General features: G+C 44.0%; 1 long non-coding RNA gene across 1 annotated transcript; it reads right to left on the minus strand.

The window, feature by feature from the left end:
- Positions 1 to 10,015: 10,015 nt before the first annotated feature.
- Positions 10,016 to 10,765, minus strand: LOC125332982. The gene is made up of 3 exons (XR_007206706.1): positions 10,492 to 10,765; positions 10,295 to 10,404; positions 10,016 to 10,186 (listed from the first exon to the last, which is right to left on the minus strand). It is a non-coding gene; the product is annotated as an uncharacterized LOC125332982 (long non-coding RNA).
- Between the last annotated feature and the right edge of the window lie 73 nt (positions 10,766 to 10,838).

Consider the following 10,838-nt stretch of genomic DNA (forward strand, 5'->3'; position numbering starts at 1 on the left):
AAAGTCAGCGCTGCAGGAGAGCACTGTGCCAGTGCTTGTGGGATTTCTGCTTTCCTTGGATCCTGGTGAGGAATTTATAAGCCCTTATCTTTTTATCTCGCCCATTCTTAGTCAGATAATTGTCTAATTCTTATTTGAAACTCCCCAAGCTCTTTGCCTCAGTAATTGAAGTTTTAGTTGTACTCTGGGGTTTGAAGAAACAGAGCAAGAAAAATCCCACGGATGCTCCTTTGTGGCTGGAATTCAATCTGTTCTAAGTGGGGCCTCTGCTCCCTGGTGCTCTGCTTGCTGTGGCAACAGGAGAGATTTCAGCATTCAGGTACAAGGTGCGTGTGCAGGAATGCAAATGTGGCAAAGCTCCAGAGTTCATCTGAAATGCTGGTGGATTTGCAGAGCTGGAGCCTGAAGGACACATGGTGCACACCACTCCTTCCCACACTTAAAGAACGTCCCATTTTCCACGGGGCAGCAGGGAGTGCTCCTCACTTTTCACTGTTATGTGGAGAAAATGGCCTTGAGTTTTATTGAGGCTGAGGGTGTTGCTCAGTCTCGTTCTCCAGAGGTGTTAATTCCAGGTGTGGGGCAGTCACTGAGCGCTTTGCAAGCATTTCTCATTCTGCTCAGGTGGAACCTGCTCCAACAGGCAGAGTTTCCTTCAGATCCCAAAAGGAATGAGCAAAACACATTACAGTGAGCAGAGAGGGAAATGGGGGGAATCCACCACAGCTTCCATCAAAGAAGCTGAATTTTTTCTGAATTTTCCCCATTCAGGTGAGCGGGGATAACCATCCAGGAAGTTTAACCAAGTCACATTTTAAAGTAAAATAATTGTAAATCCCTTGCTAAGGGCTCCTGAAGGTCTCCCAGAGTGAAATGCTCTGTGTTTCCTGGCTGTCTCCACAACAGGGACACTTCCCACTATCCCAGGTTGCTCCAAGCCCTGTCCAACCTGGCCTTGGACACCTTTCCTGAGCAAGAGAGGTGTTAAAGCACCTGAGCTCCTGTAGAGAAGGATCCTGGAAGGAAAGGAAAGGGAAGGGCCGAGAAATTTGTTTACTGAATCCCAGTCTGAGGTGAGTTTTAGCTCTCTCAGGAGGCTCCAGCCACATAATTGCAAATAGTTATTTTAGCTGAACTTCATAACTCGAAGTTGCAGTGATTAAACTGAAATTCCCATCACAGACCTGCAGGAAGATGAGGCCTAATAACAACTGTTAAATCTCAAACTAGCATTCAGCCACCTCAGTAATCTGTTTAAAAAAGCAAACATCTGCAATCCCATTATCAAGCAGCCCAGAGGCTGAAATCTCCCAAGTGGATACATTGGGGAAGAGAGAAATTTTGCTTCAAAAGGAAGCTTCTATCATCAGGATGAAAAATCTCAAGCAAGGAAAGCAAAATGTGCTGTAAAACACAACCACGACCTTTTTTATCTCTCCTCAATGTCTGAGCAATTAAAATTCCCCAGTGGATTCTCCCCCTCTGAAATGCAGGCCCAGCCCATCTTTTAAAACAATGGCTTCAGGTTTATCACAGGGAGCACAGAATTGTTTCTTCATGGCGAGCACAGCTGATACAACAAACAGCCTCACATTCTTAGGGGGTTCTGCTACATAAATAAAAGTAATTCCTACCACCACCAAAACCCCCATATTTCACTGTGATAACAATGCTCTGGAGCATCTCATCCCTGCACAGTCATCATCCATCCGAGGCAGCCAGGGCAGGATTTCTCCTTTCATGAATCAAGAGAGAGAAAACAAATGTTGAAGCTGATCTTGCTGAACGTTTTCAGGTGGCTGAGCAGAATCCTGGCTGCATTATGATACATCCATAAAAAAATCCAGAGGCAGACTGGGCTCCACATGGCTGACAGCACTGCTGGTGCTTCAGGTTCTCCTGGAAGACAAAGTTTCTTGGGAAGGATGACAAAAAATATCATGACACTCATTAACTCTACCACGTTTCTGTAAATGTAAAGGATTACAGAGATGTGGACAATCTGAGGGTTAACCAGGACTGCAAAGCACATTTTTAAGCACTAAATTTTACCTCTTCAGTTCTCTATTGTTTCTCTGTGAAATGCAGAATGAGGGGGCTCTACCTCAAAGAAGCAATTGAAGCCTTAAATGCACATTTGACTGAGTAAATTACCCAGCAACTCCTCTGAGCATCCAGCTGGAGACAGGCAGAGATGAAGCTCGGGGAGAAGCACAGCAATAGGTTTTATGTAATGGAATTTAACTCTCCTGGTGGGAAGCAGGATGCTGACAGCTTTGGAAGCACTCTGATATCCTTGGTTTCCTTCACATCAGAAGTGCTCTGCCTTTAGAAGGGGTGCTTCCAATTAAAACTGTTGTTAGTATGTTGTCGTTAATAAATACACATGGATTCAAGCCTCAGCATTAAAATGTGAACATGAGAACTGTTCAATGACTTCATCATTGAGAAGATGGGAGGGTTGATGTGGGGTTGTTTGGATCTGGGGGTTTATTTTGGCAGGCTGTAAAAGACAGATCAGAACCCATTCTGGCTTTCAAACATGGAATTTCTGCCCATGGAAAAACGATAAATGATGGAGAGATGCCCTGTCAGCAGAGGACAGGGTGAGGAGCATCATAAATCACATTTTGTTACAAACTTTCCTTGAACTGGGGAAATTCCCTTCACCTCCCCAGCCCAATCCATAGCTCGGCAAATCAGGGATGTGCTGCTATTCCCGACCTTACACTTGGACACTAATCTCCTTATGCTCCTGAGACCTAAGCTGCCTATTTTAGCCCTAGGACTGGCCCAGGAACAGCCTGACACAACGTCTTTGCTCCTGTATCAGTTTTGTCTCAGTGGCCCAAGCACAGGCACCCCCTGAGCCTCATCAAACCAGAATACTGAACATTTTACTGGCACTGCACGGGGTTTGTGACCAATGCCCAGCCCAGGCCATCAGCTCTGTCTGTGGCTGGGGTTAGGGGACAGCAAAGCAGATTCTAAATAGGAACACCAGGAGCTTTCCTTGCCAGGCCTCCCACGCCAAGCCATGCCTGTTACACAAGCCTTACATCAAAAATCAGAAATCATTGCAAAAACATTGGTTAAAGGGCTGGCCAGGGAGTGTTTCAGTAACTTCTGTTAAAAACATCACATGCTCCAGCTCAGCTCCAACTCTGCTTTGCCATCAGAACAGAAAAGCCAAGTGGGTAATTTTTAAATGACTTTTTTTGCCATTAGGACGGTGTCTTTTATCCCAAAGATGAACACAGATGGCTCTCAAGACACCTGTAATTCTTCCTCTTCAATAACAAACATGCAAAATGAATAATGAAGAGCCAGCAAGGCAGCACTCCACGGAGGTGCCCCCAGCTGGCCCAGCCAGCCACAGATTTTGTCAATATTTCCTTTATTTGGGGAGGGAAGAGAATAAAGTTTAAACAGCAGCCTCGCTTTTAAGTTTTAATAAAACTCCTGCAACTCCTGGGATTCTCCCAGCCTAGATCAAGGTCACTTTATCTGGACTTCTGAGTTTTTAGACACAAGGCCAGTGTTTGATGCTCCCTGCTGCTGCCAGGGCCCCCAGTGATGAGGCCCTGCTGTAAGGACAAGCAGTTTTGTTGGGGTAGAATGCATTTAACCACCCAGAGCAGCTCCTGTTCCATGCTAATGGTGCCACAGCTTCACTGGCTCATCCAGCTCTGTCAGCTTGGGGGCTGAATTATGGCTTTCATATCTCACTCTCTGCTCTGTGATTTGTTCTTTGCCGTGTTTCTGTCTGTACTTTAGGGTAATCCGTTGTTGGAGACACTGGGGCTGCTTGTCACAGAGCTCTGCAAACAGAGCAGCTCTTCACTCCACTAATTCTGTGTATCTGTGGCTGTACATGATGGGAACGTGCTCAGGATCTGTGAGGCTTCCAGAACATTTGAGCACCAGTTCCTGACAGAATAGAAATACATCTTCACACTTCATTTTTAAATTAAAACAATCAGCACATTCCAGTGTATGTTTTCTCCATTTACATATTTCCATTACAACCTTCATCAAAATGCATCTTCATATGTTCTTTACAAGTATTTTACTTCAGATATTTAATGAACAATTAAATATTCAAACATTCTATACTTCAAATATTTCATGAACAGAAAATGTAACATTGAATCAATTTGGCTTTCCTTTAATCAGCTGTTCCCAAGGCACTACACATATGGATACACCTTAGCATGTAAATAAGTATGCAGTGGATCCGAGTCTGGAGTATTATTATTCATAACTAAGAGAAGAAGAAAGGAGAGTTAAGGGTATACTGTAAATGTATTCTGCTTTTCAAAATTCAGGAACAATCCAGCAGAGGCTTTTGAGTTATCACAGGAGTCAGCAGGTGTTCTGTGAATGAGGAATTGGAAAGCTCAAGGCCTCAGAGCTGTAAGCATTCCTGAGTTTGAAGAATTCAGAAAGGTAAATCGGTGCAAGAAATAATAATGGGAAATTCCATGTAATGCAGGACAAAGGCAGGGGGAGGTAGATATACCCTTAATGGAGGGAATGAAGCTTGACAGGGAGCTCAAAGCAGGCAAAACCTTCAGACAACTGTCCCCAGCTGAATCCATCCATGGATTGTGCAAATCACGGAGGGGGGGAAGTGAAGATCCCTAATCCAAGTCTAATCCAGCTGTGGAGAGCGAAATTTTTACAAGTTAGAAAGGAAAACAACTGAGGCTACAAGTTTTGATAGCTCTGCAGCTCAGGTGTAATTTTTGACAGCATTTTTGGTTCAGGTAACCAAAACTGAATGTTACTTTAATGACACTTCCCCTATTAGGTCATTAAGATCAGTCCATTTGTTTCCCCTGTTTTTAATTATCTGCTGTGGAGTCATTCTGGCTTTATACTGGTGTAAACACATCACATCCCATGCTGTTTAATTGCCTTAAAAATTCAGTTTGCCCATTTCTGGTTTTATGGGGACTTTAACTTGCAGGTGTTTAAATCAGCAAGGAAACAAAAAGATCATCTTAGAAGGAAATGGAGTCAACTCCAACTATATTTTAATTTTATGATTGTTCGTTTTCTTCCACTGCCAATTCCCAGTCAACAACCTCAGGTGAGAGAACATGACATTTTTAACCATCTAAATCCCATAATTTTGAAGTAACTATGGGCTTCTGCTTGTTATTGCTTAAGATTCAACAGAGGTTGCATCATAAATGAGCCTTTGAGGAAACCAAGCCTATTATTCCTGCTAGCTGGGGCAATGGCAACCATCATGAAAGTAAAATTACTGCCATTAAATCAAGAAACTAATTAGAATCAGATCATCAAGTTCCTTTTCTGCTGGAGCCTTGGTCTCCTGGCATGGGATAGGAGGATTTACTCCAGGGTCCACGCCTGGGCTGAGCCAAGTCTGTCGGTTTAACGCTTTTCTGATACTTCCAGAAATTCAATAAACAGCTCGAGAAGGTCCAGTGGCACTTGTGGATGTGGATCTGGGCTGGCAGCTCTCAGAGAGGAAGGCTGGGAACACAGAGATCAGGAAATCCTGTGCCTATGGATGGAGTCAGGAGGAATCAGCCTCTGCTCTCCCTGCACGGCCCCAAGCGGAGCAGGAGCTCAGCTGAATGTCTCAAACCCAAAAAGCCTGGGCTTGATTTCCTTCCTTTTTCCTTCTGGAGAGCCCTCCCTCTCCCAGCTCTGCCAGCAAAGAGCAATATGACATCAGATGGAAAGGATTATGAGCGTGGCTGTGCCCAGGCATCTCAAGCAGAGAGGAGGGATCTCTGTGGTTCCCACAAGGAGACGATAACTGGGTCTGACAGAGTTTGTGAGGCTCTGCACTCTGAAATCCCCTTTCATCCCCACACTCTGGGGATCTCCTGGGCATGGCAGCATTTCACCTGCCTGCCAAACTCAGTGGCAGCTTCCTCCTGTCAATCCTCTCCCTCTGTGGGTGGTTCAGCAACTCAAATGGAGCCCAATTATTTCATAAATATCCACCAGTGAGCTTAGGAACCTTGGGGGAAAAGCACAGGACTTGTGAAGTTCTCATCTTGAGGATGCCACGGAGAGGTGATTCACTCCAAAGGATAACACAAGCAATTAGACAATTTTACATTATCAAAGGTTAATAATGAGAAAGGTAATGAATAACAAGGTGCATCTGTCACAGCAAGAAGTGCCACGATGCGAATCCAGGCTGTCACTCTGTCTGACCTTACAGGAGTCATTTGCTCGTTGTGCTTTTGATTTCCCAGCACCAATCCTTATTTTACCTGTCTTTGGAGAATAATCAATGTTTTAAATGTTCTTCAAAATTATATGAGTCAGTATAAATTGTGTTCCCATATGTACCCTTAATTGGCTTTTAAGGACATTTTAGGCATATGCATGTTCATAAGTCTAACAGGAACTCTTAAAAGCCCAAAATTATTTGGGACCAAAATTGACACCTGAAGGCCATTCTATTAATGGGAGTTGAGAGTTAACAATTTAACAGTTATTCTGTTCATAACCAGAGGTTTACTCAGTAGCTGCAGCATTACTCTGCACAGACACCTGAGGAATGTTCCAGAAAGCACCAAGGGGTTTGTCTGGCCCACAGGTAAAATCACTGCTTAAGATTATAGGGGCTACATTTATTGAGAAGATCTGCCTTAGATTAGGACACTGGAGTCCTCAAATACCTACACACAAAACTGGTTGCCCAACTTCAAATTAATGCTCGTTTTCTGAGTTACCAAACAGTCCCAGAAAATGAAGTGAGAAGTTTTCTCCCCCAAAACTACAGTCACCTAAAACAACTCACCTCCTTCCCAGAGGGGAAATGCTCAGAGCAACATTGATGTTCCTTCCTCCAGGGCCATGAGAAATGAGCTTAAGCTCAGAACAGATTATAAAGGTCCTCTGAACTACAAAATCAATCCACCTTCTGCAGTAGAAATAATATTCCACTAGCAAAGGACTGGAAAGGAAAACAGAAAATGCTTGCTAATATGACCCGCAGCATGTGTGGGGCACTTCAAAACTGCAACAAATTGGCTGAGGAACAAATAAATTCTGGGGTTTTATACCATGATGGGTTAAACACAGTGGGAGTATGAAAAGCTGCAATTTCTAAATTAAAGCATTTGCTGAGCTGTCAAAATAACTCATCAGTTCGAAGTCAATCCTGAAAGATTCCCAAAAGAGTCAACTTATTACCAAAGCAGATGGATAAATAAGTCCAGTATTGATCTGCCAAGAGCACGGGGTGCCTTTGCTGATCCCTTTGGAAGCTCTTCCCACAGCAACACACCGTGAATTCAGCAGGATAGGCCACAGGGAGATCATTAAGCAAAAATAATAAAGGGAGAGAGGAAAATGAAGGAAATCTCAAGCCTCAACTCGATGGGTTTCCGATTCTCCTCTTTCCCATGAATTAATGTCATGTGCAGGTTGTCCATCCGTGGGAATACAATATTCCTTGGAAAAACAACAATAACTCTTCATGGGGGAAAGTTAAAAAGAACTGATGCAAACCTGCACACAAGGAACCAAACTGAGCTAGAAAGCAGCCCCTCTGTGTGTCCCCAGCAGCAGGAGGATCTGGGGATTTTCCCAGGCTGCTGCTGTAAAGCAGCACTGATTTATTCAGACACAAAAGATTAAGGCTGTTGGGGAAGGTGTGATTTAGAAATTCAGTGTCTGGTGAGGATCTGGATGCTTCCATATAAATGGAGATCTATCCCTGTGAATGGATATTGGATAATGCTGCCTAATGGAACTTTATTGCATTTTCAGATGTTTTCCCATCGGGTTATTGAAATTCCTGCTACCGTAAGAAGAGAGGACTCGCAGGGAAATCTGCAGTCTGCACTGAAAGGCACCAAAGGACGAAGGGAAAAATTTGCTCTTTACCACCTCCTTAGGACAAGGTGAGGAAGGATATTTATCCAGCTGAAGGCACAAGGAAAATCAGGAAGGCAGAGCGTGGCCTTGCTGACCGGAATGTTGTTTCCTACACCAAACCCAAAGGAAAATTAACAACAGCTGCCTACAAATATGGATTTTTAATGCTTTTTTTCCTGTCTGAACCTCAGTGGACACGTTCCCTATCTCATTTGGATGCAGAGCTCTGATCTGCCAGGGACACCTGCCAGTCTCCAGCAACTTTAGGCAAAGATCAATCCATTTTCTAATTAGAGATGGGAGTTAATGGCAGCTGAAATGACCATTTTAAATACAGCAGGCCCTAAACAATGACTTCCTAGCATGCTGCCTGCCCCAGAGCATTTCCTTTGTAATCTTTCCAGCCTCTCCACTCTCCTGGATGATTTATGGTGTCTGGGGGCTCCTTGGCAGTACTTTCTGTGCTGATAAAGAGGAAAACCTTGACTGTATCTTAAATTGTCAACAAATGCTTTCAAATTTCCTAAGAGTTCTTGCATTCATTCTTCATATTTGCAGAGTTAAAAAAAATGCTCCAGCCTCAAACTGCCTTTTCCTACAGAACAATGCCTATGAGCATCTCATTATTGAGCCCCATGAACTTTCCCCACCATCAGCTTAATTCCACTGGCCTCACCCCATAATTCCCAACTGGATACCCAACCTCGTGGTGACAGCCCAATTAATTCTGCTGGCATCATTAATGAGAGGCTGATTATTTGAGAAACACACCTAGCAAGCAGGAGTTCCATGCAGCCCTCTGGCTAAAAGGGATGTTACAACTTTAATAGAAGGAGACATCAAAAAGCATTTGCCCACACCAAGGAATTCAACAATTGTGTTTAAATTTAATATAACATATGATAAAGAGTTGAGCTGGAGTAAAAGTCTGTCACTGGCTCTCACACAATATTATTTATGGCTCTATAGAGGCCCAGCTCCATGACATTAGCGGGCAGAAACCTTAATACCTTGTGACACAACCGGGCTGAGCCATCTAATATCACCCCCAAATCCTTGAAAAACAAATACTCCTTCAAATAATTATGCTGTTCCAACATATTAACTTCCCAGGCACCAGCAGGGGAGCAGGGATGAAACATCCTGTTTTAGGGAAGACCACTGAAAAGCCTTGTCTGTATCCTGGGCTTCAAATCAAAAACCTTTAATATTAGGATCACACTCTGCACTGAATAAATGTCAGAGAAATAAACTTGATGGAACAATATATTTTTCACGCTCTAAAATGAATTTTAAAAAGGACCTGGAACAGGAAACTACAAAGTCTTTAACCTCCAGGGAAAAAAAAGATCAAATACCACCCAGGTCACTAATAATCTAATGTCAACTGTTTCCATAAAAAATGGGCAATGATAAATAATCAAAGCATTTAGTGGGAGCTGTGGGGATCAGTGTTATTCTCAGTTATTCTGTGTTATTCTCTGTGCATGATGATTAGAATTTTAAAGAAAAGGTAATGTTTCTCCCAGCCCTGTTTCCCCACGGTTTATAACCCAGAGCATGAAATCTCTGACGTTATCTTCTAGACCCTTCCAGATGCTCATCTCCCTCAGCCTGGCTGCTGGAGAGATGGTTTGCTGTGTTATCTTCCTGACAAGGAAAGCAGCCAATGCAAGGTGAACCTCTGGGCTGGAGAGGTTTAGGACACAAGGCAGGTTTGGCTGATCTAAACTGCACATAATTCCATAATTCCATAATTCCGGATTCCTGCCTCCATGGGGTTGGCAGCCAGGGCTCCTGGCATTCAGCTGACTCCCACCTCCTGCAGTGGGATAATTCCCCTTCCACTCACACACCTCTCTGATCACTGCTCTCGTTTGTGTGCACAGAAAAGGTAAAAGAAATGTTGATCCCATGTAAATTATTTTAATTTCTTGCAGCAAACCAGAGGAAAAGGGCCAGCCCCAAGCAGCCCATTCAGCAAACAACTGAATCCTAAAACTGGTACAATGTGTAGGCAGAGCTGTGTATTCCACTCTGCTTTACACTCCACTGCATCAATGCATTTATTACTCTCCTGCACCCATCTCATGCTGACTAATCCTTCTTTATATTAAATGCATAGATCAGCACAGAGTTCCTCTGTTCCAGGATCACTTGAGCTGCACTTCACCAAATGTGAGAGAAGACAAGATCTCTGTCCTTTGGCCAGGCAGTCCAAACTCAGCATGAGGATAAAACCCCAGTGACAGACAACACACTCTGCATCCCAGGACTGAAGAATCAGCTTTTCTTGCTGAAAAAGGCTTCGCTGAAAGGAAAAAAGTGGTGGTGGCTAACCTGAAATAGCAATTTTAAAGCAAGACCCCAGGATACAGAAGAGCTGCTTTTATCATGGTATAACCTATGGAAATTGTACCTGAAAAGATGGGAAGATTTCATGCCCTGGAATACTTTTTGCATCTTATTTCCATGAAGTGTCACATCCAAGGCCATCTGTGTTCATCTTCTTAAACGTAATACACTCTCCTAAAGGTAAAAGAAGTCATTTTTAAAAACCACCTAGTGTTTCTCCTGACTTTTCTGTCCTTACGGCAAAGCAGAGCTGTAGCTGACCTGTAGCTTGAAACGTTTTTAACAGAAGTCAGTGTAACACCCCCAGCCAGCCCTTTAAGCAGTGTTTTTGCTGTATCTTTGCTCTCATCTTCCTCGGGATTAAACAAACCCAGCTCCCCCAGCCGTTCTCACACATCTTCCCCAGCCCTTTCACAAATCGCTGGACACGCTCCAGCTCCTCCGTGTCCTTTTCAAAGCCAGGGGGGCTACACCTGGGAATCGATGCGGGACATAACTGGGGCTCCATGCGGGGCACAACGACAATCCCATAAACCCGGGGCTATTTCGGGGCAGGATTTTCCGCCTCAGCCGCGGCCGGCCCGGCCTCCCCGCCCCGCTCCGCCCTC

The sequence above is a fragment of the Corvus hawaiiensis genome, chromosome 14 (genome assembly GCF_020740725.1).
Source record: "Corvus hawaiiensis isolate bCorHaw1 chromosome 14, bCorHaw1.pri.cur, whole genome shotgun sequence".
NCBI classification, from domain to species: domain Eukaryota; kingdom Metazoa; phylum Chordata; class Aves; order Passeriformes; family Corvidae; genus Corvus; species Corvus hawaiiensis.